The sequence below is a fragment of the Dendrobates tinctorius genome, unplaced genomic scaffold, assembly GCF_039654945.1.
Source record: "Dendrobates tinctorius isolate UK_male_01 unplaced genomic scaffold, ASM3965494v1 ptg000043l, whole genome shotgun sequence".
Taxonomy (NCBI): domain Eukaryota; kingdom Metazoa; phylum Chordata; class Amphibia; order Anura; family Dendrobatidae; genus Dendrobates; species Dendrobates tinctorius.
In genome coordinates, this window is record NW_027361711.1 from 13,120,308 (window position 1) to 13,138,620 (window position 18,313).

Here is an 18,313-nt window from a genome sequence, read left to right on the forward strand (position 1 = left end):
TGTAGCAGTTACTATCATAGCTTTTATTCTGATAAATACTTACATTAGTTATTTGTAGTGAATTCCATATGACATTCATGATATGGTTCTATTGGTTGTGTTATGCTAGTTATATGTTATTTGATTATTTACATTTAGAGATGGGAGAACCAGAACGGTAAAGTTACTGTTTTGGTTCGACAGCCCTAAGAAAGCTAATTGAAAGTCTGTAGCGCACTTCCACCTCACTGTGATGTGGCCGCTCTCCATAACAGCCAGAACACACAAAGCTGAGCACGAGGAGCTCAGACTGTGACTGGCGGTAACCTTATTTACGTCACCGCCAGTCACAGGAAGCCGCGTTCTCATGCTTTGCTCAGTGTGTTCCGTCTGGTGCGGTGAGAAGTCACATCACTGATGTGACTGCTCACACAACCATCTGAATCAACTTGGGACATGGCCATTAATGGATTATCGGTGGAAGGGTAGATATAATTTTGCTTTTTTATTTTTATTCTTGTTTAATAAATGGGTAAAAGGGAGTTTTTATTTCAAATAAAGACTTTTATTTAAATTAAAAGACCTTATTCTGTTCATGTCTTTATTACATTTGACTATAGGGTTTGTAATGGGGAGTCTTATATATGATCAGGTGTGCACATCACATACAGTATGTATTGGCCTTTTCTTCTTTGGTCCCATGTACTTGTTTCCATACATGATGTAGCACCCTTAGATTATCAAATTTTTTTTTACTTGCATGGTATACTGTATAACTGCACCCTATCTTCTAACACTTTCTAACATACACAATCATGGGGGTGCCTTATAGACTCCTTTCCATTACTAAACCCTGGGCTTGATGTCAGCTGGCATTCCAAATTTGACATCAAGCCCAACACTATTGTCCCTTTCGCCACCGCTCCAGGGCAAGTGGGAAAAGTGAGTTTAAGCATTAATTTTATGGATGGGTGGTTGAGGGATGATGCTCTTAGTCTGAGAGAAGGCCAATATCCATGGTCCCTTCCTAGGCTATTAATATTAGTCTGCAGTTGTCTGTTTAGCTTTTGATGGTTAGTAAATATAGGGGGACCCCATGTTATTTTTGGGGGTCTCGCCTGTAATGACCAGTGAAGGCTAAGCAAACAGCTGTGAGCTGATATTAATAACCAGGGAAATTTTATTGCTATTTACCCCTTCCCAGAAAATTAACATCAGGACCGAGCTGTTGGCTTTCCCTTAGCAGGTTATGAAAATTACAGGGGACCCCATGCCATTTTTTAATATCTTTTAAATTCATTAACCAGTACAATAAAATACACATCCAAGGTAACCTTAGTTCACAGCCTCCAGTTATTCCAGCAGCTGAAAACACAAGTAACCTTAATGTATCCCTCAAAGTTTGCCATGAGGTTTCCGAGCCATAGTAGCTGATGGGAGACCCGGTGACTGTGAACTTTGGTAACCTTTATTTACGTTCACAGGCACTGGATCTCACGCTAGCTCGAGTGTCAGACTGATGAATGCCGAGTACCAGACTCACGGTTTTTCATCAGTTTGGCACTGCGCAGCATGATAACCAGCTGCTATAAACTTAGATGACCTTAGAGTTAGGTTACATCAGTTCATAGCGGCTCTGCCTTTGTGAGAACTGGGCGCTGTAAATTCAGATAACCTTAATAATGTCACCTCAGTTTCCAGCAGCTGGGTCTTACAGAGCTGATGCAGTTCCAGTATATTTAAATAAATAGTTTAAAAAAATGACATGGGGTCCCCCCAATTTTTGAAAAACAGCTAAGCTGAAGCAGACAGCCTGCATCCTTCCGCTGTCAGCTTTATATTGGCTGATTATCAAAATTAGAGGAGATCACATACCATTTTTTTATTTCATGTATTTATTTATTGCACAAGCTCTGGCTTGTGAATACTCTCATCTTTGCATGCCTCCACTCACTGCCATCGGGAAGACCAGGCGTTTGATTATGAGAATAGTACTCTCATTGGCTGATGCTTGTGTCCGGTGTTATTCTTTTTACCACTGGTCACAGCTGCTGGCTCACATGCTGTCATCTGTGTGACAGTGTGGGAACCACAGTGTTCTGACTAGCGATAACAAACTTACTACTGATCAGAGCCAGTGTTTCCTGCACTTTCACACAGATGACAGCATGGGAAAAGCAGGATGTTCAGGCCCCCCATCATTTGAATGGTGTCCGAGTTCGAGTCCAAGTACCGTTATGGTACCAGAACTCTAACCTTTTATTAATGTTCGACTGAATCCCACACAGCCGAACATATAAGAATCCACCCATCACTAGGAATTGGATACGTTTCATTGTTTTTCATTATTTTCACTCCTATTTTCTTTTTTTGGACATCTTTGGACTTTTTTTGAGGATATTGTGCATTGTCATCAGTAGGCAGATGAGGTTAGATGTTTGTTCTATTTAGACACACCTACTTTGTACAAAAAAAAAAAAAATTGTCGTAGTGGTATCTCCATGCAGCTCATATCTGTGTGTGCTCAAAGTTTGGCCAGTTTACGGCGGTTTTCCTTTTTTGTCTTCGGTGTCACAGTACTGATATACAGCACTAGTTAGCTCAAAAATAAAAAAAAGGGCACACCTTTGTCATAGTGGTATCTCCGTGCTAGCTGATGACTGTGTGTGCTCAAAGTTTGTCTAGTTTGGGCCGGTTTTCTTTTTTTTGGCCTGGGTGTCACAGTACTGCTATACAGCACTAGTTAGCCAAAAAATAAAAAAAACAGGGCACACATTTGTCATAGTGTTATCACCGTGCCAGCTAATATCTGTGCATGCTCAAAGTTTGGCCAGTTTAGGCCAAAACATTGTATTTTTTTCAGTCTGTTAACGTAATTATTAAATCTGATTAGGCCAAAAGCATTTTTACCTAAAGTCCAGATAGGTAAAAGTGTGTTTTTCATGCACATACAAGTTGACTCCCAAATCAACCTTTTGTAGTGAACGTGTATAATATTCTATTCCATTTACAATGGTTGGATAGCTGATAATACATCCAGTTACTTATCCACCACCACCAGAACCCTGTCTTCAACACAGTCAAGTCACAGTAGCCGTGAATCTGGACCACATGTTCCTTACCCTGATCCTCCTTCCTCCCACCATGCTGAGTACCCTTTGACAACTGATCCCACACTCGGACACTCCAAAAAGCTGTTCAGTTTTCCATTTGGAGATTCGTGCCTCTCTCCCGGTCCACTAGAAGCGGGGCAAGATGATATTCCATGTAGCGATGCACAAATCTTTGAGCAGCCACTGTCACAAGAGGTGAACAATGATGAGACACAATTGGTGGAAAGTCAGGATTAGGACCAGGGTGGGGAAGTGGAAGATGAGGTGGTGGATGATGTGGTAACAGACCCAACCTGGCAGGAGGACATGCAGAGTGAGGAAAGCAGCACACAGGGGGGGTAGGTGTTGCACTACTTCAGGCAGGAAGAAACAGTGTGCTGGCTGCAGAGAGAAGGCGTGCAACCATTCCCCGTAACACCAAACTGATGGAAGTTGCCAGTCCAACTGTTAGGTCTTCCTGAGTCTGGTTATTTTTTAAAGACTCTGCCGATAACCACAAACAGGCCATTTGCAACACCTGTCATGCCAGCACCAGCAGGGGTAGCAAAACTACAAGCCTTACCACCACCAGCATGATCAGGTACATGGCAGCAAAGCTCCCGACTTTGTGGGCCCAACCCCAGGCTCCAGGAACAGTGTCTGCGGGTGACACCACTGCTTCTTCCACTGTTGTGCATGCAAGCCAATCCCCTGTCCACGCTGCATGCGAAGATGCCTCCTGCCCTGCACCTGCCATTGCCCACAGTCAAATTGCACCATCATCAAGCACATCCACGTCCTTGTCCCAGCGCAGCCTTCAATTGTCCATACCCGAGTCATTGGCACGTAAGCGGAAATACGCAGCCAATGCTCCACAGACCACAGTACTTAATTCTCATATTTCTGTCTACTTGCGGTCGAAATGTTGCCTTTTAGGCTCGTGGAGACGGAAAGGTTTCTGCAACCTGATGGCGGCGGCCGTCCCAAGGTACTCTGTCCCCAGCCGCCACTATTTCTCCCACTGTGCCGTCCCGGCATTACACAAGCATGTGTCCCACAACATTACCCGTACCCTCAACAATGCAGTTACTGGGAAAGTACACCTAACCATGGACATGTGGACAACTGCTTGTGACCAGGGACAGTACATCTTGTTGACCGCACACTGGGTTAACATAGTGGAAGCCAGGACCCAGTCAGACCTTGGGATGGAACACATCCACCTGACGCCAAGGATTGCGGGCCCTACGTCAATCAGGGTTGCCCCCACTGTGTACAGCTCCTTCACCTCCTTCTCCTCCTCCTCCTCTTCAGGCTCCATGTCAGAAATGAGCACATCAGTCACAAGCTGGAAGCACTGCAGCACTGCCAAAGGAAAGCGGCAACAGGCTGTGCTGAAGCTAATTTGCTTAGGTGACAAACCGCACAACGCTGAAGAAATGTTGACAGCTCTGAAAGAGCAGGCAGATATGTGGCTGACACTGGGAAATCTCCAGCCAGGCAAGGCTGTTTGTGACAATGGCAGGAACCTGGTGGCAGCTTTGAGGCGAGGTGAACTGACACACGTACCATGCCTGGCCCATGAGCTGAACTTCGTTGTTCATCGTTTTCTAAAAAGCTATCCGGAGCTACCAGAACTGCTGGTTAAAGTATGCCACCTATGTGCACATTTTAGAAAGTCAGCTACAGCTTCAGCCACCCTTGCTGTGCTTCAGCAGTGATTGCAGATTCCGGCTCACCAACTGGTGTGTGATGTTCCCATGCATTGGGGCTCTACACTGCATATGTTAGAAAGAATTTGTGAGCAGAAGCGGGCAGTTTTTGAATACAAATGCCAGCATCAACAAGGCCGTCGTTTTTCAGGTTTGACTCCTCACATAAGACCACAGGAGTGGACATGGATGTCAGACATATGTAGCATCCCCCAAAACTTTGAGGAGTCCACCAAGACTGCGAGTGGCGATGATGCCATAATTAGCATCACCATCCCGCTCATCTGCATTCTGAAAAGCTCTCTGCTCACAATGAAAGAGGAGGCATTGCAGGTGGAGCACTAGGACATGGATCAAGGAACCAAACAGGGTGATTACACACAGCCCAGCCTCGTGTCATCCCAACGTGGATTGGTTAACAATGAGTAGGAGGAGGAGGAAGAACAGGGGCTACTTTCATGCGCTATAGAGGGGACTACAACCACAACTGTCATACCGTCTGTTCAGCGTGGATGGCCTGAGGAAAGGGAAGAAGAGGAAGAGGAGAAGGAGGACACCTTGGTTCATCGTCCTGTTGGTGAGGACACGCAAGTCTTGCCTGTTACAAGTCTTGGTCTGGCATGCATGGCTGACTTTATGTTGTGCTGCCTTTCCCGTGACCCTCATATTGTCAAAATATTGAGTACCAGTCATTACTGGCAAGTGACACTTTTAGACCCATGGTACAAGGATAACTTTCAATCTCTTGTTTCAGAGGAAGACAGGTATACCAAAATGATGCAGTATCATAGAGCCATTGTTGCAGAATTATTTAAAAAATTCCCATCTCAAAACGCTGGCGGCAGAGATAACAGTTCATTGGCCAACCAAGCAGGACAGGCAAGACAGTCATAAGTCCACTCCAGCAGATGCAGGGGAACACTGGCAAAGTTCTGGGACAGTTTTCTAAGATCCTCCCATCGCCCATGCACTGAGGTGCTGGGTAATCTCACTAGGAATGCAATCTTCTCTAAGATGCTGAGGGAGTACCTTGCTGACCATACCAACATCTTCCGTGATTTCTCTGTGCCTTTTAAATATTGGGTATCCAAGCTGGACACGTGTCATGAGCTGGCTCTCTACGCCTTGGTGGTCCTGGCCTGCTCTGCTGCTAGCGTTTTGTCCGAGCGGGTTTTTAGTACTGCTGATGTCATTATCACAGATAAGCGCATTTGCCTTTCTACAGAAAATGCAGACAGGCTGACTCTTATAAAAATGAACAAGGGATGGATTTGGCCTGATTTCTCGACACCACCAAATGATGACAGCGAAGCATAAACTCCAATTTAGTGTTTTTTTGGGAGGTGTATTCCTATGCACATCTTCACAACCAAACATGGATATACGCTTCCTGATTTTGGCTATTTTGTGTCCTCCTCCTTCTCTTCATAATCACTGTCTACCACCACTTGAACACCAGGGTGAACGTATTCAGTCATGCTCCAGCTACTCTATGTTTTGGCAAGGGTGTTATGATGTCCGTTACCAAAATAGAAAAAAAATGTACACCCCCAAGGGGAAATGTTTGCCAGCCCATACACTAAGTGTATGAGCATTCCAAGTCTAGGAGACCCGCTTCTAGAAATTGGGCCTATTTTTTAATCAGGCCTTCCTACACGTCTGATCATCCACTGCCACTAGATCAAAAGGCTTTATGCATTCTGTGCAGCTACAGCCAGTGGTGCATAATTAACAAAGGTGAGTGGTTAGGCTGTGCATAACAGACTTGTTCTGAAAAAGGTTGAGGTGTTCCCAGCAAAGAGCAAACAGATAAACGGCATACTAGGGCACACAAATCACCACATTAACAGACGGAGCTATTTATCTGAAATATTGCTGTATATATTTCAGTCACAAAACAGAGGTGCTTGCATGAAAAAACATGAATGTTTCAATGAGATGCGAAAAAAGGAGACCTGGACCCATAGAAGCGAGTAATCGCGAAATGGCCGTTGTCCGGCACCTCCCTCCCCTAGCATTCCTAACGTCCTACATGTCCACATATCTATTGCTGGAATTTATGTGAAATAAAGACGCACAGTTTTTCAGCTATATCGGTGAGTGCTGCATATTTCTCCTTTTTTCGCTTCTCATTGAAAAGGTTGAGGTGTACCCTATAGGGGAAATGTTTGCCAACCCATACACTAAGTGTATGTGCATTCCAAGTCTAGGAGACACTGTTAGGGCTAGCGGAATGCACCAAGTAATAAAGGATGGTAGCAAAGATGCGTTCGCATCCCGGGGTCCACTGTGCAGAGATGTTTCCTGCTGCTCGGTAATGGCGGAGGCTACGCGGCAAAATAACAGATGAACACGTGAGTTAGTGTTACCCGGTGTGTACTGGAGCCAGTTCTATCGCTTCACAGAACCGCCTAGCCGCTGAGTATAAATACCAAAGCCTGTTAAGCTCACAGGGCTCGGCCGGTGAGCGCTAGTAAACAGTCACAGGACTCTGCCCTAGAGGCAAAGGGTTAGAGTCCCTCAAGACCACTAGCATTCGGCAACGCAGCTGCGGTGCCAGAAAGAGGGTGACTGTAATATAAGTGCACCAAGTACACATTGCACTGCTCTGGCGGATGCCACTAATCACCCAGGCTAGGGAAGGAAAGCGCTAGACTTGCGCATGGCGCCGCACTGGCGAATGCAGCTACTGAAGCGGTACAGGACTGCCTTGAGCTGAACGGCACCGTGTGGCACTAAGCGAGGTGCTGTGACTAGGTAGCCCAGAGGCACAAGACCTTGCCACTAGTAGGTGCTGACTCTATACCCTAACCCTACAAACAAGCACAACCAGAGGGAGGGAGTCTTAATGAGTCAGTCACCAGTCTCAAGCATCCATCATCACACACAAATAGCATAAGAGTAAGAGTCTATACTAGTGCATGGCCGAGCGGTCATGCGAGTCTTTTATAGTGGCGACCTTCCAGGACCTTCCCCATGGTCCAATTGGAACAGCCACGGGACCCGAGCATATGACCCCTGAACTCCAATGAGAGACTGAGCCATGGTCACGCTCAGTGGGACGAAAGAGGGACTTAATCCCAGGAGCTGCTCACCACTCGCTAGTGCAGGTTGCTATAGCTGAACCACGGATGGCAGCAGCAACCAACCCGACAGCACTAGCTTGAGCAAGGTGCCGGGATCGACGTCTTTGCTGAGCAGCCTCCTCTGCAGCCGGGACTGAATGGGAGACCGCAGAATGCAAGGCTCGGGCTTCCTCCTGTGCAGAGGCAGGCACCCGAGGCCTAACAAACCCGCTCCTAGAAATTGGGCCTATTTTTTAATCAGGCCTTCCTCCACGTCTGATCATCTACCACCACTAAATCAAAAGGGTTTACATGTTCCATGCAGCTACAGCCAGTGTCACATTATTAACCAGGGTTGGTGGTTAGGCTGTGCGTAACAAATTTGTTCTGAAAAAGGTTGAGGTTTACCCCACAGGGGAAATGTTTGCCAGCCCATACACTAAGTGTATGGGCATTCCAAGTCTAGGAGACCCACTTCTAGAAATTGGGCATAGTTTTTAATAAGACCTTCCTCCACGTCTCATCATCCGCTGCCACAAGATCAGCGCAGTGTAAACGTGTTCCATGCTGCTACAGCTAGTGTTGAATTCTGAACAAGGGTGGGTGGTTTTGATGGGCCTAAAATACTTGTTATGGAAAAGGTTGAGGTGTACCCCACCGGGGAAAATGTTTGCCAGCCAACACATTTAGTGTATGGGCATTGCAAGTCTAGGAGACCCTCCCTTTTAAATTGGGCATAGTTTTTAATCAGGTTTAACGTGTTCCATGCTGCTACAGCCAGTGTCAAAATCATAACAAGGGTGAGTGTTTTTGCTGGGCATTAAATACTTGTTATGGAAAAAGTTGAGGGGTACCCCACAGGGGAAAATGTTGGCCAGCCAGCACACTTAGGATATGAGCATTACAAGTCTAGGAGGCCCGCTCCTTTTTAATGGGACATTTTTTTTAAGAGGCCCTCCTCCACGTGTCTTCTAAGGGGGGATTGGGGTTATTGGGGTTCATATGACTTGGTAGCAGGGCAGGCCTTGCAGTCAATGCATAAGAAAACAGAATGGGAGTACAAAATGAATAATGTGAACTGGATTTTCCTGTCCCCATCAAGTATGTGGGTTCAAAGGCTTAGTGGGGTGCATATGACTTGGTAGCAGGGCAGGCCTTGCAGTCAATGCATAAGAAAACAGAATGGGAGTACAAAATGAATAATGTGAAGTGGATTTTCCTGGGCCCATCCAGTACCTGCGTTCTAAGGCATATTGGGGTGCATATGACTTGGTAGCAGGGCAGGCCTTAGGCTGAGTTCACACGTGGCGTTTTTTTCGCGTTTCCGCGGCGGTTTTAACCACGCGATTTTGCCGCGAAAACGCGAAAAATAAGCATCCCATGCATTCCTATGGGATTCCGCAATGCTGTGCTAATGCTGCGGTTTTTACCGCGGCGGAATCGCTTCGCGGTAAAAACCGCAGCATGCTCATTAATTTGCGGAATCGCGGCGATCCCGCACCCATAGGAATGCATTGTTCCGCTTATTTCCCGCATGTGGCTGTGCACACCATGCAGAAAGTAAGCAGAACAATTGCGGATGGTACCCATGGTCCGGAGGAGAGGAGACTGTCCTCCGGGCTTTGGGTACCATATCCCTGTAAAAAATAGAATTTAAAAATAAAAAATATTGTTATTCTCACCCTCCGGCGTCCCGCGCAGCCTTCCCGCTTCTCTTCACGCTCTCGTTCCCAGTAGTCCTTTGCGAAAATGCTCGCGATGACGTCCCTTCTCGCGGGATCGCGAAGTCTCGCGGTCATTCGCGCAACGTCATCGCGAATTACCGCGAGACGTCGCGATCCCGCGAGAACTGATGTCATCACGGGCATTTTCGCAAAGGATTACTGGGAACGGATGCGCGGGACGTCGGAGGGTGAGAATAACAATATTTTTTTAATTTTTTTTACATTCTATCTTTTACTACTGATGCTGCATAGGCGGCCTCAGTAGTAAAAAGTTGGTCACACTCGTCAAACACTATGTTTGACGAGTGTGACCAACCTGTCAATCAGTTCTCCAAGCGATGCTCCAGATCGCTTGGAAAACGCTAGCATTTTGCAAGCTAATTACGCTTGCAAAATGCTAGTTTTTCCGCGGACTGGAATTCCGGAATTCTCGCGGTAATTTCCGCGAGAGTTCCGGTACGTGTGCACTTAGCCTTACAGTCAATGCAACATTTTTTATAGTAGCCCTCCTGGACATCTCGTGAAAGGCGTATTGGGGTGCGTCGTAATTCTTGGCAGCCCATCCACTCACTGCATAGGCTATAACAGTTAAGGAGATAATGCTGCCTGATGCCCCTGTAAAAACAGCCTCTGTGACTTTAAGAGTCCCTCCTTCATAAATGAAACAAAATATGTCTGTTTATGTGTCAAACACCACATGGCCGGCCAGCTAGGGTTGTTAAATGTTACAATTACATTTCCCAGTGAATGCATTTGTTTTGGTTGAAAGCAATGTTAAAGTTGAAAAACGCTTCAAAAACGCTGCGTCTGAACATAGCCCAAGTGGTGGAGGAACATTTTGGTCTGGGGTTATTTATTTTGCCTTATATACAAGTCATTAACCTGGAAAGGATGTACCTTAACATATTTCCCAGCAAAATCTGTTTTGGCTTCATTTTGGTATGTTTTTTGGTGCACCGATAAAAATGGCATGAAACTCTTACAACATTGTTTAAAGCTGTGAACTAGGAGTCAGGAATGCTTCCTGGGGTGATCCCCATGATCCCCATGATGTCCCTGTGTAATTTGAGTAGTGTTTCCATCATTTTCAGCTATTTTTAGACCTTAAAAGAACCCCCGGTGGAATCGCGGTAAAAATGCTCGGGTCTCCCATAGACTTACATTGGGCTCGTTGTTCTGTCCGAGTATCCGAGTATTCCAAATTGCAGTGTTAAATCACAGCAGGAGCTGACAGGATAGAAGAGATAGATTACGTACAGTAAACACAAATATAATAGGTAGATATGTAGATGTCAGTGACAAACACAATTAATACAGTGTGTGTGCAGCTTACTGTACATGTATTTAATTAATAAAAGATTATTTTTGGGGAAAAAATGGAGTGGGCTCCCGCGCAATTTTCGTAACCAGCAGAGAGAAAGCCGGCAACTGGGGGAAGATGTTTATAGCCTGGGAAGGGGGTAATACCCATGGAGCTTCCCAGGTTAATTTCAACTCACAACTGGAAATTCTGGCCCTTAGCCTCGCTCTTCTCACTTGCCATGTGGCTGTGGCAAGTGGGGTAATGGTTGGAAGGGTTGATATCACCATCAGGAGACATCAAGCCCCAAGGTTAGTAATGGAGAGGCGTCACTAAGATGCCCCCATTACTAACCCCTTAGTCACATTGTAAGAAAACACAGAAACCCAGAATAAAGTGCTTTATTTGAAATAATGACACAGACTCCTTTAATATTCTTAATTAAAACATGCTTGCGACCTCACCTAATTCTGGCGAAGCCCTCGATCTCCTGTAATAAAAGTAAAATAAAAAAACAAAAAAATGTACCATACCCATCCATCGCTCTGTCCCATGCCATAATCCATGTCTGGGAGATATACACTTTTCAACCTGGACGGTCACAAGATGCAACCGTCCCGGCTGAAAACCACTAGTGAATGAGATGCTACGTGCGCAGCCCCACTGATTAGCTGTGACATCACTAAGGCTGCCCTTCAAGCCTACCAGAACTGCGGTGATCTCTGCGAAAATGCCAGTGATGAGGTGACCGCAGTTCAAGTTCAGTGTCTTCACAGCAGATCACCGTGATAAATTGTTTTGAAGAATATTTCCTTTGAAAACAAAGTGTAAATGATAGAGAATTGCTGTATGTAAAAGCTCATGTTAAAATCGCATTGCAATCAGATAGCAATCACACTGCAGTCGGATGTAAATCGGATGCTAGGTGTGAAAAATCAGATTGTACTCGCATAAAAAATGCATGACACTCGCATGACACTTGTATTATACTCGTCCGACTCTCCTGCATCAAAATCGGACCGATTTTAAAATCGCTAGTGTATCTCCAGCTTAAAAAAATCTAGAAAACTTAATTCTTCTTGCAAGATTACAACTGTGTTATTTTTCTTCCATGGGAAAGGCATGTTACCTGACTATAATATATTATCCCACCTCAAAAACTTTTCTACTTATCTCAAGATCCAGTATAATGTGAGAGGTACGTGTTGTATTGCTATGCAGCCAAAGTTAATGTAATTACACAATGTTTAGATCTACTTTGTGTTTGTGGGCATGCTTTGTAATGCTGGACTAGTAGTCTACATGTATTTCCAAATCCAGCATAAAAATGTTTACACACAGCGTTCCTAGACAAAATGTACTGCTATAATTATTAGCAACATTTCTAAGTAATGCACTAGGCTAAAAATACGGCAGAAATCCACTATTAGATTATCAGGTTAATGATGTAACAGAAGTAAATGTGTATTAACTGTTAATCTGTTAAAGCGTAAAATCAGTTCACAATAAATATTCACCGGAACTGTGACTGTAAAAACATTTTCTTACAGAATGATGTTTATAATGTTAGTGCAGAAAGTAACTGTGAGGCATTTCTATTAAATAGGTTTGAAAATGAAACGCTGTAAATGGTGAAGGAGCTTTAACCCATTCCCGACATTTGAAGTATATGTACAGTTGAAACCAGAAGTTTACTTCCACTATATAAAAAGACACATATTCATGTTTTTCTCAATATCTGACATGAAATCAGAATAAACCTTTCCCGATTTAGGTCAATTAAGAATACAATAATTATTAATATTTGCCAAATTCCAGAATAATGAGAGAGAGAATGTTTTAAGGCATTTTTTATTACTTACTGCAAAGTCAAAAGTTTCCATACACAAATATTACTATGCCTTTAAACAATTCTGGGCTGCCCATGCGATGATGTCATGTGTTTGGAATCTTCTGACAGGTTTTTTTTACAACATCTGAGCTAATTAGAGACACAACTGTGGATGTATTTTAATGCACACCTGAAACACATTGTGTCTTTGTGTAGCATCATGGAAAGGTCTAAAAAGATTCAGCCAAGATATCAGGAAGAGAATTGTGGACTTGCACAAGTCTGGCTCATCTTTGGGTACAATTTCAAGATCCCTGAAGGTGCCTCATTCATCTGTACAAACAATTATATGCAAGTAAAGACAAGGTGGAAATTTCCAGCCATCATACCGCTTAGGAAGGAGACGGGTTCTGTGTCCCAGAGATGAACATGCTTTGGTCTGACATGTGCATATCAACCCAAGGGTAAAAGCAAAAGAACTTGCAAAAATGATGGCAGAAGCTGGTAAGATTGTGTCAATATCCACAAAGAAACGAGTACTGTATCAACATGAGCTTAAAGGTCACTCTGCCAGGAAGAAGCCATTATTCCAAGAGAAACATTAAACAGCCAGATTAAGATTTGCATATCCACATAGGAATAAAGACCTTAATTTTTGGAGACATGTCATTTGGGCATACTGACCATTGTTATGTTTGGAGGAAAAAGGGGAAGCTTGGAAGCCTAAGAAAACCATCCCAACTGTGAAGCACGGCGGTGGCAGCATCATGTTGTGGGTTTGTTTTTCTGCAGGAAGGACAGGTGCACTTCACAAAATAGATGGCATCATGAGAAAAGAAGATTATGTGGCAATACTGAAGCAACATCTCAAGACATCAGCCGGGAAGTTAAAGCTTTGCAAAAATGGGTCTTCCAAATGGACAATGACCAGACGCATACTGCCAAAATAACAACAAATTTGCTTAAGGATGACAAAGTCAATGTTTTGGAGTGGCCATCACAAATCTCTGATCTCAATCCTATTGAAAATATATGGGAAAAGCTGAAAAGGCAGGTGCGAGCAAGGCAACCTACAAACCTGGATCCGTTACACCAGCTTTGTCAAGAGGAATGGACCCAAATTCTGACCAACTATTGTGAGAAGCTTGTGGAAGGATATCCCAAACATTTGACCCAAGTTATGCAATTTAAGGGCAATGGTACCAAATACTAATGAAATGTATGTAAACTTTTGACTGTGCGGTAAGTAATGAAAATGCCTGAAAACATTCTCTGTCTCTCATTATTCTGGCATTTGACAAATATTAATAATTATGGTAGACCTAATTGACCTAAGATGGGAAAGGTTTATTCTGATTTCATTTCAGATATTGAGAAAAACATGCATCTGTGTCCTTTTATATAGGGTATGTAAACTTCTGGTTTCCACTGTATATCATGGAAGAGAATGATATATACATCATGGTAATCGCTCTAAAACAGCAGGTTGTGCGAGGGTGATCGCCACCTGGTGTTATGCGTACATCACAGCTGACACCCAGCTGTCCATGCCAGGAGCAATGCCAGTACCCCTTTCAACAGTTTACCCCCTAAGTGCTGCAATCAATATCCCCTCGAATCAGCGCCCCTCTGAGATGTCATCATGAGGGCCCAATCATTGCCATGGTGACCCGAGGTGATCATGATGACATATGGGTCACCAGGCTAGCAAACATGTTAGACCATGCTGGTGCATTGCAATGCTTTAGGACTGTGATCAGACTACTGAAAGCAAAAGTCCCATAGGAAAAAAAAGTAAAAAAGAAAGGTACACTTTTTTTTTAAATCATTAAGACAAAAAATGGGGAAAATATATTGTACTCATAAATAAGTATTTCTATGTAAAAAAGAAAAGTACACATATTTGGTATAAAACTATAAAACCGTCAAACAAAAAGGTGAATATAATGCAATCAAAAAGGCAAATGTAAATAAAAATGGTACTGCTAAAAAGTCATCTTGGCTTGCAAAAAACAATCAGCTATACAACTCCATTAGCCATTAGTGGAAATAAAAAAAGCTATAGATCTCAGAATGCAGTGATAAAAAAAAAATATTTTTTCTATAAAATAGTTTTTATTGTATAAAAGTGCCAAAGCATGAAACATGATATAAATATGGTATCGCTGTTATCATAGTAACCCGAAGAATAAAGCTGCCTTATCAATTTTACGATACCGAACACCATAAAAACAATTCCTGAATTGATGTTTTTGTTCATTCTGCCTCACAAAAATTGGAATAGAAAAATGATAAAAAATGACGTGCTCTAAAATGGTACCAATAAAATTGTCAACTTGTCCAGCAAAAACAAGTGCTTACATGACTCTGTAGACAGAAAAATTGAGAAATTGTAGCTCTCAAAGTATGGCAAAGGTTTATTCTGAAAATAGTGAGGAATGGTGTAAAAAATAAATAAAACCAATTCTTGAGCTGCTGTTGATTTGTTAGTTATGCCTCACAGATCGCAGTAAGACTCGGGTCACATTTATCCTGCGCTTTACGCTAAGCGCTTATACTAGCGTTTCCGAGTAAATTTCTGAAATAACTAATTCAGACGGAAACCTCAATGGAGGATATGAAACAACGTTGTGTGTCTTTTTAGACATGCATAAAAGCGTGTTTCATCACAGTTTTGTGCACTTCTGAAAAGAAGAACACTGCTGAACGGAGGAAAGATGGACCAATCAGGCATGTCATCTGAATTATATTTGCAGATTTACAGTGGGAACGGAAAGTATTCAGACCCCTTTAAGTTTTTCACTCTTTGTTGCATTGCAGCCATTTGATAAATTCAAAAAAGTTCATTTTTTTTCTCATTAATGTGTACTCTGCAGCCAATCTTGACTGAAAAAAACAGAAATGTAGACATTTTTGGAAATTTGTTAAAATAGAAAAGCTGAAATATCACATGGCCAGAAGTATTCAGACCCTTTGCTCAGTATTGAGTAGAAGCACCCTTTTGAGCTAGTACAGCCATGAGTCTTCTTTGGAATGATGCCACAAGTTTTTCACTCCTGGATTTGTGGATCCTCTGCCATTCTTCCTCGCAGATCCTTTCCAGTTCCGTCAAGTTCTATGGTGAACATTGGTGGACAGCCATTTTCAGGTCTCTCCTATTGGGTTTAGGTCAGGGCTCTGGGTTGGCCAGTCAAGAATGGTCACAGAGTTGTTCTGAAGCCACTCCTCTGTTATTTTAGCTGTGTGCTTAGGGTCATTGTCTTGTTGGAAGGTGAACCTTTTACCAAGTCTGAGGTGCAGAGCACTCTGGAAGGGGTTTTCATCCAGGATATCGCTGTACTTGGCCGCATTCATGGTTCTTTCAATGGCAACCAGTCATTCTGTCCCTGCAGCTGAAAAACACCCCCATAGCATAATGCTGCCACCACCATGTTTCATTGTTGGAATTATATTGCGCAGGTGATGAGCAGTGCCTGGTTTTCTCCACACATGCCGCTTAGAATTATCACCAAAAAGGTCTATCTTTGTCTCATCAGACCAGAGAGTCTTATTTCTCATAGTCTGGGAGTCCTTCATGTGTTTTTTTAACAAACTCTATGCTGGCTTTCATATGTCTGGTACTGAGGAGAGGCTTCCGTTGGGCCACTCTGCCATAAAGACCTGACTGGTAGAGGGCTGCAGTGATAGTTGACTTTGTGAAACTTTCTCCCATCTGTATTCTGCATCTCTGGAGCTCAGCCATAGTGATCTTGGGGTTCTTCTTTACCTCTCTCACCATGGCTCTTCTCCCACGATTGCTCAGTTTGGCTGGACAGCCAGGTCTAGGAAGGCTTCTGGTGGTCCCAAACTTCATCCATTTCAGCATTATGGAGGCCACTGTGCTCTTAGGAACCTTGAGTACTACAGAAATTCTTTCTGACCTTGGCCAAATCTTTGCCTTGCCACAATTCTGTCTCTGAGCTCCTTGGCTAGTTCTTTTGACCTCATGATTCTCATTTGGCCTGACATGCACTGTGAGCTGTGAGATCTTATGTAGACAGGTGTGTGCTTTTCCAAATCAAGTCCTATCAGTTTAATTTAACACAGCTGGACTCCAATGAAGGCATAGAACCATCTCAAGGCAATGGACAGCATGTGACTTCAATATGAGTGTCTGAGCAAAGGGTCTGAATACTTATGATGATGTGATAATTCAGTCTTTCTTTTTTAATAAATTTGCAAAAATTTCTACATTTCTGTTTTTTTTCAGTCAAGATGGGATGCAGAGTGTACATTAATGAGAAAAAGATAAACTTTTTTGAATTTACCAAATGGCTGCAATTAAACCAAGAGTGAGAAATTTACAGTAGTCTGAATACTTTCCGTACCCACTTCAGGTGGAAACCCCAAAGTAAGTGCTGAGCATAGAGCACAGGATAAATGTGATCCTAAACGTTATATAAAATGTTCTTAAATAAAAGATTCAAATCAATCCACAAAAAAAGCAAGTCATCACCCTGGTTCGTCATCTGTTAACGGAAATATAGAGGGCTTCCATGTTACTGGGAGAACAAAGGTTCTGAAAAAGCACTATGGCTTCTTCCCTCCAAAATAAATTTAGCAAATTCTCTATTCACAAATCCAAATGCCCCCTCTATTCTGAGTCCCACAGTGTGCCTAAACCACATTTAGCATCCACATGTTTGGCATTTTTGTAGTGATGAGAGCCTACCTAATTTATGGGTGCATGTCTGCAGAAGAATAAGCTGGGGATAATATACTGGGCACTACAACGGACTGGAAACTACAATGTACTGTGCACTACAAGAGCAGATTTTCCCACAGTAACATTCATCTCTGCATGTTTTTGGAAAATACCCATGGAGTCAAATCATCATTACTACACCTGTAAATAAATTCCCATTTATTCTGCTCTTCTAGCACTTACGGGCTCTGCATATGGAGTCCACAAACTATTCTCGGAAATCTGCACACCTGCAGGAGGCAAATAGCGCTCCGTCCCTCTCGAGTCTCTCCATGTGGCCAAGCAGTACTGTACAGCCACATATGGGCTATTTCTATGTTCAGCAGAAATTGTGTAACAAACTTTGTTGCCATTTTTACTCATTTCCCTATGTGAACATGTAAAATCTGGCACTAAAACTAAATTATTGTGGTAAAAATGTAAATATTCTTTCTTCACTGCCCAATGGTATAACATTCTGTGACACACCTGTTTTGTCAATATGGTCACTGCACCCCTAGATGAATTCATTGAGCGATATAGTTTGTAAGAATGGGTCACTTATGGGATGGGAGGCTTCTGCTGTTCGGGCTCCTCAGGGACTCTCACAGTGGGTCATTGCAAACGCAAATGATAACAGTAAATTTTGCATTATAACACGGGTCTCCTTCCCTTCTGAGCTTTGCACTGTGCCTGAAAAGTAGTTCCCAATTTCAAGTAGGGTAGTGGCACACCTAGGAAAAAATGCGCTACAAACTGAGAGGTCCATTTTTTTTCCTATTGCCCTTCGCAGTGGCAGTAGCATTAGGACTCCCATGATCTCCTGGCTAAAATCTCCATCTGCAAGGATTTTGTACGTTTTCCTCCTGTTTGATTGGGTTTCCTCC